The following is a 12,414-nucleotide window of genomic DNA, read 5'->3' on the forward strand; positions in this document are numbered from 1 at the left end:
TCCTGTTTTCACCAGTCAGGAGAGAAGTAGTAGACTCATAATACACAACAAATAAATTCCAATTCCTGCCTTCAGATCTCTTGGTCAGATAGATGAAGAAAGATAATGGAAAAAAAGGACTCAAACAAAAGAGTGAAAGCCATGTTTGGTCTTTTTGGAGAAAATGAGAGTGGAGCTGCTCTGATGGGGCTGTAATAAGAGTTGTTTCAAAGGGGAGGGGTGGCAGGAGGTGGGACATTCACTCTGCCAGATTTTGATTTAAACCTGAACACAATGGTGAGGCACCTGTTGAGAGCTGAAAGCTTTTCTAGAGATTTTGGTGCTAATTGTCGCCTCGCAGCTGGAGGATTATGTGTAACCTGAGCATTTAGCACTGAAGTTCTTATAGCAGCCTTGACAAGTATTGAAGGGAAAAGTTCCTCTTTTTTTTCTACAGTTAATACCACAAAATGGTGTTTTATAAAATTTGTCTTTAATCTTACCTTGCCATGATGCCCTTTCAAGAAAGAGGACTACAGTCTGCAAGTAAAGCCACTGTAAATGCAAGGATGTTCTTTTAACTTCAAAACCATCTGTAATTCCGTTAAATATTATATCACATACAGAACTGAACCAAATCTCCCATTCTCTGTGCAGTAGGCCCATGTGGTTTCCCCCCCCCCCCCGCCTCTATTTTAAGAATACCTTCCATTGTAAAAACATACTTAATCTAAATTGATCCTCTGTTGCCTGGAATTGCTGAGCTAATAGAACAAATAGGAGTTCATTTTATGCCTATGTAAGACTCCATTCACTTCACTGAGCCATACTGGGATCAGTGTATCTGAATATGATGTGAATTTGTGCTTTTTTTCTTGTCACAAGAAAACAGAATGCCAGTTTCATGGTATCAGCCTTTTATCTGTCATCTGAGGACAGGCAATAGAAAGCGTCCCTAAAGTAATTGTAATTGCACGACATACAGAAGGAAGAGCTGCAAATCATGAAATTAGACTCTTAAAACCTTCTTCTCCTTCATTTACTCATAACCCAAAGTAACTGTGGAAGTTTCTCAAGGTTTACATTAAAAAGTGGTCACAGATGATAAATTAATTCAGTGCAAATTTGGGGTTCTTAATTTACAGTTGCCTAGGCTCTTTAACAATAAATAAATACAAATTAACCTTTTTTAATATTTCTTACATGAGTACTGCAACATATGTTCTTGGAGAACATTACATGTGAGCTACTTTACAAGCAAATCAAAACAGTTGAATTCATTATCTGCTCTACTTTTTCCTGATGTAATCAATCTATATTAAAGAAATCATTGTGGAAGCACTGAGAAAAATAACTAAATATTATTGTTTCCTCCAAACTTGTGTCTTTAAAAGATATTGCACACATATATACTATATAAATATTTGTTAGGAATATAACAATTTTGGTGATGTTTAAGACATTGCAGCATTGGATTAAAACATTAGAAAATTGCATTGGACTCTCTTGTCTCTCCTCTTGATAACACTGGATTGTTCTCTGAAGTTCCTTTATTTTCTGTACCATACAAAGTGCTTCAAATTTAGGACTATGACTAGTTCAGCTGCCGTCCAAAAAAAAATATCTGAATTTCAGTAGTGTTTCTATTCGTTTGCTTAAAAACAAGAACTACAAAAGAGGAACCTAAAACATTCTTATAAGTCAAAGAAATAGCGTTGGGTTGCACATATAACTCTTAAATTATACTCCTAGCTTGAACACCCTGCAGTTGTTTGGGTTTTTGTTGGTTTGGTTGGTTGGTTTTGTTTTTTTTTTTTTTTTTTCAAAAGGGAAAGTATCCCAGCCTTTACAGCATTAACTAATACTGACTTATCTTATTTAAGTTCAAACCTAGTAATGAAGACGCAATTTCTGCAGTGAGGAACTGAATGTTGACTTGATACAACTTACTGATGGTGAAAGTAGTAACACCTGAGAATAATGAGTGCTGAAGAAAAATACTTCTGCATACTTCAGCTGTGGCTTCTACAAAGGTAAGATGCAAAACCCTTATCAGAAGTGAAAAAGTGAAGGGCTTATCTTGAATATTTCAGTGAAAGAACCACAATTTCTGCAATTAACTTAGTGACTTTGGTTTGTTTGTTTACACTATTTGGAAGAGTGGAATGCATTACTTGTAATTGTCATCCAGTAAGCTTTAAATAGCTTCCTTGCAAATGCAGAAGTTGTCTTGTTTGACTGATCTATCTTATTGGTCATGTTCAGTAATTTCCAGTGGGTCACCTACAACTCGCTAAACAGGTAGACATACTTTCACTGCTCACATGAAATGGAGCGTTCTTCAGTGGGATAGTGATAAATCGAAAGGAAAAAATAATTTCATTGTGGTAATTTCATGAACTTGTATTATTTTAGCTCAGCACAGTTGCAAATATAAATCTACTAAAAAGAACCAGGCAAAAAGATACATATACACGCAACATTTTTAAAAGGCATAGTCACTTGCTTGTGTTAAAAGCTGCTAATCTATAGGCCTGGAAATACTTAGAACTTTCATATTTTTGAACGATTGACTAAAAAAAAAAAAACCTAAAAATTAAGAAGAGTGGTGAAAGGAAATCTTCTTGTTGAAGAAATGTAAAAGTAACATTTTTGGCAGGCCACTTTGGGTGATGTCATTCTACAGAATGTGCTAAAGTCTGTTATTTTACAGCAGGAACTGATTTCTCAAGGCAGGCAGAGTCTATGGGCACTTAGTGTTGCTCTCAACTTCAGCCAGCCAAGATCTGTGCTTTTTTACACCTCGTTTGATGGTAATAAACCATGCACACTTTTAAATATGGGACTCAAAGGCTTTTTTTCATATATATACACACACACATCCATGTATGTGTATCTATATATGTTTGAAATCTTTTGCACACTGTTTATTGTGTGGGTTTATCTCTTGACTGAAGATATGCTTATTGCTAGTGTTGAGTATTTGTTACTTTCTGTACTGGGTTCTGGCAGATGAGAACACTCGAAGTGTTTGGGAAGGCAGGGAGAGCCTGCCCCCCCCAGCAATTCCTTGTAAGGTGACAATTCCTTGCTGTTTCTCCCCAGATGCTTGCTAATACTCAGTCAATAAGATATCGGAGTAGCTACAGTTCAAAGTGCGTTTGCTTTTTCATGAGTGAAAATAGGTCTCGGCCCTGAACCATGCTGACTTGAGTGCAAACCTTTGGTAAAGTGCAAAGAGATTTAGTGTATTTAAAGCATTAAGTAGTAAAAGGATTAGGTTCTGTTGAAATTATCCAAGAGGGAGCATGAATCAGGTGGTCTTTGGAGGGTTTAAGGATAGTCCTGTTAAGGGCTAATAAATGTAGCTCACTTGTGTGCTAACATAAAGGGAGTATTTGTATTTGTTACATTTTATGTGACTACTTTTATGATACCATCTGCTCTATCCCATCGATTTGGACCACTGAGCCTAGTCATATAGCATAGGTACTTTAAAACAAAATTGTAAAGAGTACAGCTAGTAGCAGAGAATAATCAGGGCCTGATTCTGGAGAAATTTTGTGGACTGCTAACGGAATAACATGTCACTTGGGATAAATGAGACTGGCCTTATGATTATTGCATCTGAAAGAAAAAATGCTGAATACCTTTCACTTACATTCTTTTCCTTTTGCATTTTACTTCTAGTGAGAAATAACACTGCAATAGTCAGAGTTAAATTTTTGTTTCTAGATACATATTAAAATAATGTTTTCTTAATCAAGATTTCAGTGTCTTCTGACCAGGTTTACTTCTTGGTTTTGTTTACTAGTGTGAAAGTATTGATTTGGTACTTAGTGATGCAGGGGCTTTCTACATCCACTAAGGAAAATCTGTTTGATTAATGTCTGGAAAGGAAATCCATTAAAGCCTCTGAAGTTTTATGAAGTTTTATTGCTGTTAACAAAATGCATATATTTGATCTAAGCTCGGTGGACACTTCTTACTTTGAAAATTACATTATATAAATGTTGTGTATTCTTAAGATAAGTTGGTCCTAATACTGAAAACAATATTTTGGAAGATTTGTATCTGTAGGCAAATTATAGTAACTCTTTGGCTGTGGAATCACAAAAGAATAACAATTTTATTATAGGCAGACCTGGCTCAGCTGCCTGTTAATTAAGTTTGCCTGATACATACCATTAGAAGATGTTTTCAGTTGCTTAAAATATTTCCAATTATTAACTATTTGGGCTGAAATTTTCCATCCTAGTTGTCTATCCTAGTCGGATTTTTTTCTTTTTTTCCCCTTTTTTCTTATTTTTAAAACTTAAGCCAAAACACGTCTGCCAGTTCTGTGCACAAGACTAAAGAAAAATATTATTTCTTCACTGCTAAAAAATTCTAGTGTGTTCTGGTTTTTTTTTTTCTTTTGCTCCTTTCCCCCCTGCTGTGTTTTTGTTTTTAAATTCTAGCAGTTCTTTTTTTGATGTAGAAAGCTGACATTTGCTTTCGTGTTAGAGAAGTATCCTTTCCTTCTCAGTGAAAATCTACAGATACTTGGCCAAGTCATAAGTGTGTGTTATCCCCTTTCATAGTGGTATACATCAGGGATGACTATATACTGTTACTATCAGTTACTGTTAGCTCAAATGGTGGAGGTCTGTCTGGTAGATGTAAAGGCTGTAACTGATGATGAATCATACAGGTGCCATCATGATGCCACATGGTAGACTTTCTGTTTCTTTCAAAACATAACATTGAAAACATTAAGGTTGCAAATTAGAGCACATAAAAGTTATAAAATGCTAAACAAAAGGTTTTCCCATCCCCTTACATGTTTGTGTGGTTTTGGCACACATACATTCAATGTACCTTTTTTTTTTTCTTCTGTGACTGATGCTTGTTAAGGTGCCCATGATGGACCTGTTTTGAGGAGGAGACTTTGCAGATATTAAAGAGCTTAGTTTTCTGTAGGATCTTTGCCTCACTTTTTGCAGCTGTTAGAATTGATGGATAGGGCTGACAGGGGCTGCAGAACAAGGATCATCTCTTGGTAGCATAGATGAACAATGTCCTGGAGAAATTAATTCTGTGCTGATGTCTACCATCATGGTGCTTTGTGTCACGAAGAGAGGCATATAAACCAAATTGGTTGGGCTTGCAGAATTTGTGTGGTGGTGGCTTTCTAGGTATATGATTTGAGGCTCTCATGTACAAGTGCTAAGAAAGGTGCACAAGTCTGACCAGAGCAAATCAACAGAAGCTATGTTTTCAATATGTAGATACTCTGAAAAATATGGTCCTGGGCATCTTGAATCAGTTCAGTAAAACTGCTGAACATTTTTGACCTTGCTATGCTTCGGTGTCCAGTTTGAAAGTACCACTCATTTAAATGAAGTGGTTATGAAGATTAATTGGGGTATATGAAGCATACATGGTGGAAAGCATAGGGAATACTTCTATAATGGTGAAAAGCATGTCGGGACATTGATTTTTGTCCTGAGGAAAGACTTCAGACAGATTATAGCAGAGGAAGTCTATGGCAAGATTTGAACAATGGAGATAAGACAAAAATTTGAATAGTTGTTCTTCACATCCCCCATTTGAATCCTGGATGAAGAATGGTTCTCATACGATTTAAAATAATGATTTAGAATGTCTCTAAATGCAAAAATGATTTGGCAATAGTGAAAGTTTCAGACTTCATAAAATGCAGTGTAAAATCTTATCTGATTCTGTTTCAAAGTAGTTATCAATAATCTTTATTGGTACCATCAGCCATTTAACATTCAATATACTTTTCAGGTGCTGAAGGTCTAATTTATCAAGAGAAAAGTCACTACCAGCAGGGTCAGTTCCCAGTGTCACTGTAGCACTCTGTGGCTATTATAACCAAAGTAGAAGTTTGGAGCTTTGTGCCTGGTGTTGTCCAAATACCTACACTTTTAAATGTAATTAATTTTAGCAAGTCTGAATTAACAGAATGCGAAAGCATTGTTTATGTTATGACTACTAGACCTTCCTAATAAAGAATAAATCCATGTATATTTGAAATATAAAAGACTTAGTACCTAATTGCAAAATGTAAGCAGTTAGTATAATGGAGGCTTCTGTAATTATTTCATATATTTCTTTTCATGTATGTATGGTCATGTATATGTACAGCTGTGTTTGGATGTTTAAATGTGTTCTTGAAATACACTCTGCCTTCTGCAAATTATCTCAGTAGCAGCTGCTGTCTGTCGCACAAGCCAGGCATGGTGGGGTAGAGTAAGATTCTTTCCCTTTCTCCATGAGGCATAATTTTATTAGGCTGTATTGTAAATCATAAGGATGCCTGCTGAGTACGCTCTGCAGTTATGATTTTTTGGTTATTGCTGCACAGAACTAGGATTTTTTTTGCTTTAAAGTTAAAGCTTTCGAAGTTCAACTGTATTGAGTTATTTGTATGTGAACAACTGGTAGTCAGAAGAGACATTGGCACTGATTTGCTGGAAATACCTATTTATTGCTATCTAACAAATATAACAAAGAGCCAGTTAAACTCAGGAGTGTCCTACAACAACCTCATGGATTTGTAGGTTATTAGACTAAAAGCAGGGAAGTAGACACACCTTCATTTGGGGAAAAAACTGGAATCTACTGCCCAAGGAAATACAAATAGTGTGAAAACATCTGAACAGAATTACTGAATAAGGTAACTCACATTTTCTGTGGGGAGAAAACATGCACAGGGACTATAAGCCTAATGCATATGTGGGCAGTTTAAGTTCCACTCTTACTCCCTTGTAGTAGGAGTGTGTCTGTCTGCTTTATCATATTGTGTAACCCACGTTCTTCCTTTCCATTATAGGACTAACTTGGTTCCCCAGGACTTAGTCTTTCTGGGAGTCTTGTTTTAATTTTACAATGTAAGGTATTTCAGGGGCAGAGACCGTGTCTTATTTATTGCTTTTATGAGTCATTTAGTTCATTTTTGGATGCTTGACAGATAATAATGTGTTTGATTGCATCATGTGGTATACCAGGTCTGTAGGAAAACAGACTTTCAACTCTGTAATGAAGTCTTAAGTTTGATTTACTGTTTACTCATTCGACAGCAGATGCTAGCCAGAATTCAGATAATTTAAATTCTATGAACTGACTAAGCCAAAGGCAATATAAAATCAAGTATCATCAGTGTACATCTAATAGTTCACACAATGTAACACTGTCTAGATTTTCATCATTAATATTCCTGGACTAAACACGGAGCACTGGATAGAAGAAAACCAGGAGAGATTTCAGCTGGAAAATATTCATAGTATCTAAGTGTAGAATAACATGTTAATGGTTGTTATTTTGTAGTAGTTCTTGTACAATCTATGTTTCCCAATTGTTGACCCCTACTGTAATTAATCTGAAAAAACAAAACTTCCTCCCGCCGATTTCTTCTTGTGGGGGCTTTAGAAAGCTGTAGCTGTGGAAACATCAACAAATTAATTCCTAACAGAAATAATTGAATCATAGAATGGTTTGGATTTGAAGGGCCCTTAAAGATCACCTAGTTCCAACCCCCCTGCCATGGGCAGGGACACCTTCCACCAGACCAGGTTGCTCCAAGCCCCATCCAACCTGGCCTTGAACACTTCCAGGGATGGGGCATCCACAACCTCTCTGGGAAACCTCTTCCAGTGCCTCACCACCCTCACAGTGAAGAACTTATTCCTTATATCTAATCTAAATCTACCCTCTTTTAGTTTAAAACCATTAGCCCTTGTCCTATCACTACACTCCCTGTGAAAGAGTCCCTCGCCACCTTTCCTGTAGGCCCCCTTTACTGGAAGGCTGCTATAAGGTCTCCCCAGAGCCTTCTCTTCTTCAGGGTAAACAACCTCAACTCTCTCAGCCTGTCATTGTTGGAAGGTGAAAGCGAGGAAGAAAGGATGAGAGAAGTGGCAGAAGGGAGACAAGAGACATAGTCATAAGAGCTCGGATAGGTAGGAAGGGAAAGCTGAGAAGGAAGGAGTGCTTGGGAGTGAATGCTACCTAGAAAGAGGCTGGAGTTGGTGAACAGACAACTGCTCTTTTGATTCCTGCTGCATGTAGGAATATACAACTTTATATGATCTTTGCGAATGGGGAGGGCATGCAGTAAAAATACTTGGCTCTATCAACTATTTCCTGTCTTGATTCATTCAAATGCCTAAGACCCTGAAGTCTGCCAACTGACTTAGGTCACAAAGAATAAATGATAATCAGGAGATGCTTGAGGAGCTCAAAAATTTCCAGAAAGTATTATGACTAAACTTCATGATTTCATGAGAAGTAGTAGAATGATGAGTGAAGTTTTCCCAGAAAGGACCAGAGTGCTTGTTAGAGTGTCTGGATAGATGGCGAAACCCAGCTATAATGCAGCAGTGTGAAATTTTGGGGACAGATCTGTGGTTCCTCCTGTCAGGAGAGAAGTTCAGTGGAACACAGGAGCCCAGGAAAGCTCTGAGATCTGAGATTTTTTCAGTAGAGATTAGCTATGTCAAAGGGGTAAGGAGGTAGAAGAACTGAAAAGGGATGGAACGTTTATTGAACTTTTTTGGTAATGAGGGGTTTTCCAAAGGGGAGAGGTCAAATTGGTCAAGTCCAAATGGTGCAAAACTGATTTAATGTATTTGATTCTAATCTACATTGTATCTCAGTTGAATGTGTGGATAGTCACCCAAGTCAAGCAATGCTGCAGAATTTACTCTGTGGAAAGGCTTGTACCAGGTAATGCAGGCACTGGGTATGGGTTTTGGGGTCAGTCATCAATTTCAACGTAGCTAAATACTAGCAAGAGAAATGGGAGACAATCTGGTTAGGTCTGATTCAGTATCTTGCAGCTTGAGAACTTCCCATCTTATCACTACTTTTCCAAGGAATAGGTGCCTAGGTGCTGTTGCTCAGTTGCATTTGGACTTCCAGAGCAAGATCAGGGAAGGGAGACCAAAGGTGTCCCCAGGAGACCATAGAATTTGCCACTGAATTTTAATAATTCCTTGGAGAAATTAAAAGAAGTCATTGATGATGAAAGCTGGAAACTATTTTTGTACGACTTTTTCTTTTAATACCTGATCCTAATCCAGCTCATGACAAATGTGAAGATTTACAGAAATAATACGTTGTTTGTGAAAACAAGGAGAAGTATCAGTGATGCAAAAAATGAAAGGGAACAGGTCAGTTAGATGCTGGTCCCGTGGGAGAAATGGATTACTAGAACAGGGACTTTTACAAATACAGAGTGAGGCAAAACAAAGTGTCATAAGCATGCAGCCCTCTTCCAGCTTGATGAACAGACAGCAATGAAGCTCAGAAAGCAAAGTTTTGAGATACCACTACCAACACCTTTTAGTTAAGTGGCCCGTTAAATACCAGTATTGAGGGTTAAACTCTGAATGTGTAATGAGATCTTTGCTCTATATGGTACTAGTTCAGCAAGAGTTACTAGGCTGGAATATCTAATAGAACTAAAGAGAAGTTCCAAAACTGAGTTGTCTAATTGGCTTCAGATAAAGGCACTGTCTGGAGACTTATGCCTATCCAAAACTTAAACTGTTTTTCAAAATGGATTTCTGAAATTTAAAAAGAAATCTGGGTAGCTATGAAAATGAATGAATGAACTGGTATTTTATTATGACTAATATCTTCATAAAAATGCCATATATAATCAGGCATTAAAAGCTTTAATAATGTGGTTCAAATGAAGGAGGTGATTTGTAGGTGATTGGTTTTTTGGGTTGTATTTTTTTGTTGATAAATTGTTGCATTTCAAAGGACACAAGGCATAATAGCACTATAACTGTTGCTTCTGAGAAAAGATAAAGGGAATATCTGCAACTTATTTTGAAATCTGGAATCATAGCTGTGGAAGTTCAAATATTTTTTCCATTCTAGCTGAAATAACTCAAATTTCCAGATTTCAGCTCAGTTCTTGGATCAATAGTAGGTAATAATGTTCTGGTTATCAGAAGGCTTGTTCCAGAGACTTCATATTTAGTTACATTAGATACAATCCCAAGCTTACAGAAGTAATTCTTCATTCCAGTAAGAACTACTGCTATTATCTAAAATGTTATGCATATGAGGAAAAACGTTTATAGGGTAATCTAGGAAGATTCAGATAACTCTCTTACTCATTTTAATTGTTCATATTGTATGTCAAAATTCCCTAGAGACTACTGGAAACTTTATCCACATATCTGTGTACACACTCAACCTGCTCTTCACTTTTCCTTTCTAACTACATATATGTTTCTTGCTGTCATATAGCTCATAGGTCATCATGAGCTGCCAGGATAATGTTCTCCATATGTCAAGATGTTTGTAAAGAAACAATTTGAGTTAAAGTACTCTGTCAGACCAAAGTTTTCTGAAATGTCTGTTGCATTGCAACCACACATACGTGGGATTAATGGCCAGGTCACCTCTCTAAGCATTTTGAATAAGTAGTTTCTAAGAAACAAACCCAGAAAGAGCAGGCGAAGTTGTGTTTTCACTGAAGCCTGTGATAGGGTTTACAACATTTTAAGCAGGGTTGGTATTTGCTTCTTGCTTAATGGTAGTATCTTGATTTGTAGTTCCTGCCAGGACTTGGTCTCATATAGTTTCTGACCACATCTGTTCAAAGCCAGAGGACTAGCTGGCAAAGGAGCAGAAATTCTTTCAACAGCTCTTTGAATAAGGATCAGCTACTTTTAATTTACCATGGGATGAAAACATTTACATGGCGTTACCACAGCACAGGTGATGTACCCTAAAGGTTCATAACCTAGTTTACCCTGTGCTAACTTGTTCACATATCCGTGTTTTAATTTTATGGTAGCTGCTTTATTGTGTGAATCAGCTGTAATTAGCATGAACAATATGTTTATGTCATGTAAGGGAAACAAATCCTATTTTAAGAAAATTTTCATTAGATTAAATATCATTATGGTGAAACACACAATTCTGTAACTTCCTCTGAATGCTTAGCAAACAGCATTTCTAATTAAACAAGTTTTGCTTGCCCTGTATTCCTCTTTGTATTACACAAATGGTTGGAGCAGAAAATGGTTATTAAAGCCAGGAGTGTGCCTAATAACTGGTGTGATAGAAAAGCAAATTGGTAGCTCAGTACCTTTTTAAAACAGCTGTAAAGTTTTTACTTGGTAGCAGAAGTCAATTGATTTTTTCCTTTCTTCCCTACTTTGCTTTTGGTCTGTAGTCCGAGGTTATTTTTTTTTCCTGCCACAGCTGTCTGCAAAAGAGCCAGGTTCAGCAGCTCACACCTGTGTAAGCATTTGAGGTAGAATGGTGTGAATTAGCCAAAAGCTGCTCAGCTAAAACTGTTATGCATTGAAGTGACTGAGGAGGGAGCTGCTACCAGGAAGGGTTTCCTGCCACACAAAGTAAAAATATTTTTTAAACTCTAGGTCTCTGATTTTTCACTTTGACAGTGTTGTGTGTATTCGGGACTTTTTCTAGAGAGCTATGTGGGATTTTTATTATATTGTTTAATTAGGATATCAGAAGAAATCCTTGGCTTCTGTTCTTGGAGGCTTTGTCACTTTTATATATTCATGTATTGCATCAATACAAGATCATTAACGAATGTGAACCTGAAATAAAAACTGAGCTTTCCAGAATGGGGTTGTCCATTTTTATCATTGCAAGTTTTACTTTCAGATGAATCAAAAAATCTCTTGATTTTTCACTTGGAAACATTTCTGAGAAACAAAGCTTTACCTGTGCTCACTTAGGGCCACAGAAAATCATGTTCCACTGTCCAACCTGCTCAATCTGCAGAAAGCATATTTTTATTTCCCGATTTTTCTACGAGTATGACTGAAGGAAGAAAATTAAATGGGAACAGAGTGAGCATATTGGAAATGCATGGCTTAAACATCTCAATTTTGTGGCCAGTTTCAGGTTCTATTTGTTATTTATTCCTTGGGTTTTGTAGCTACAGAAATAGAACTGGTCCCTTTCTGCTTTGCAGTCCTAGACATCTACCTTAGGCTTTCCTCTTCCTGAGAAGTAAGTTTCTAGAGGTATGGAGCCTACAAGACATAACAATAACCAGGGAAGTCCAGCCCATTAGTAAGGATTACTCAGTGTATTAATACATTAATGGGAGGGAAATGCCAGGTTTCTTATTGGTGTTAGTGGAACACCTTTCTCTGGGTTCTTTGAAACTGAAGCAAACTCTGCTGATATAAAGACCACAAAACTGTGAGTGAGGACCCAAAACATAGTTGGAGAAGGTGACATGTTTATCTAGAAGTTAACAGCAACTTTTTAAAATAGAAGCTATTCTCAAAATATAGTCTGGATGAGGAATACAGAGCCTTTTTTAGAAAATGTAATCTGTAGTTAAGCTGGTAAATTCATAGAACATTTAATTTTTAATCTGCTAGTTTTGACTGGGCACATTTTTATGTTAGTAGCTATGTG

Source organism: Aquila chrysaetos, chromosome 21 (assembly GCF_900496995.4).
Source record: "Aquila chrysaetos chrysaetos chromosome 21, bAquChr1.4, whole genome shotgun sequence".
Taxonomy (NCBI): Eukaryota; Metazoa; Chordata; class Aves; order Accipitriformes; family Accipitridae; genus Aquila; species Aquila chrysaetos.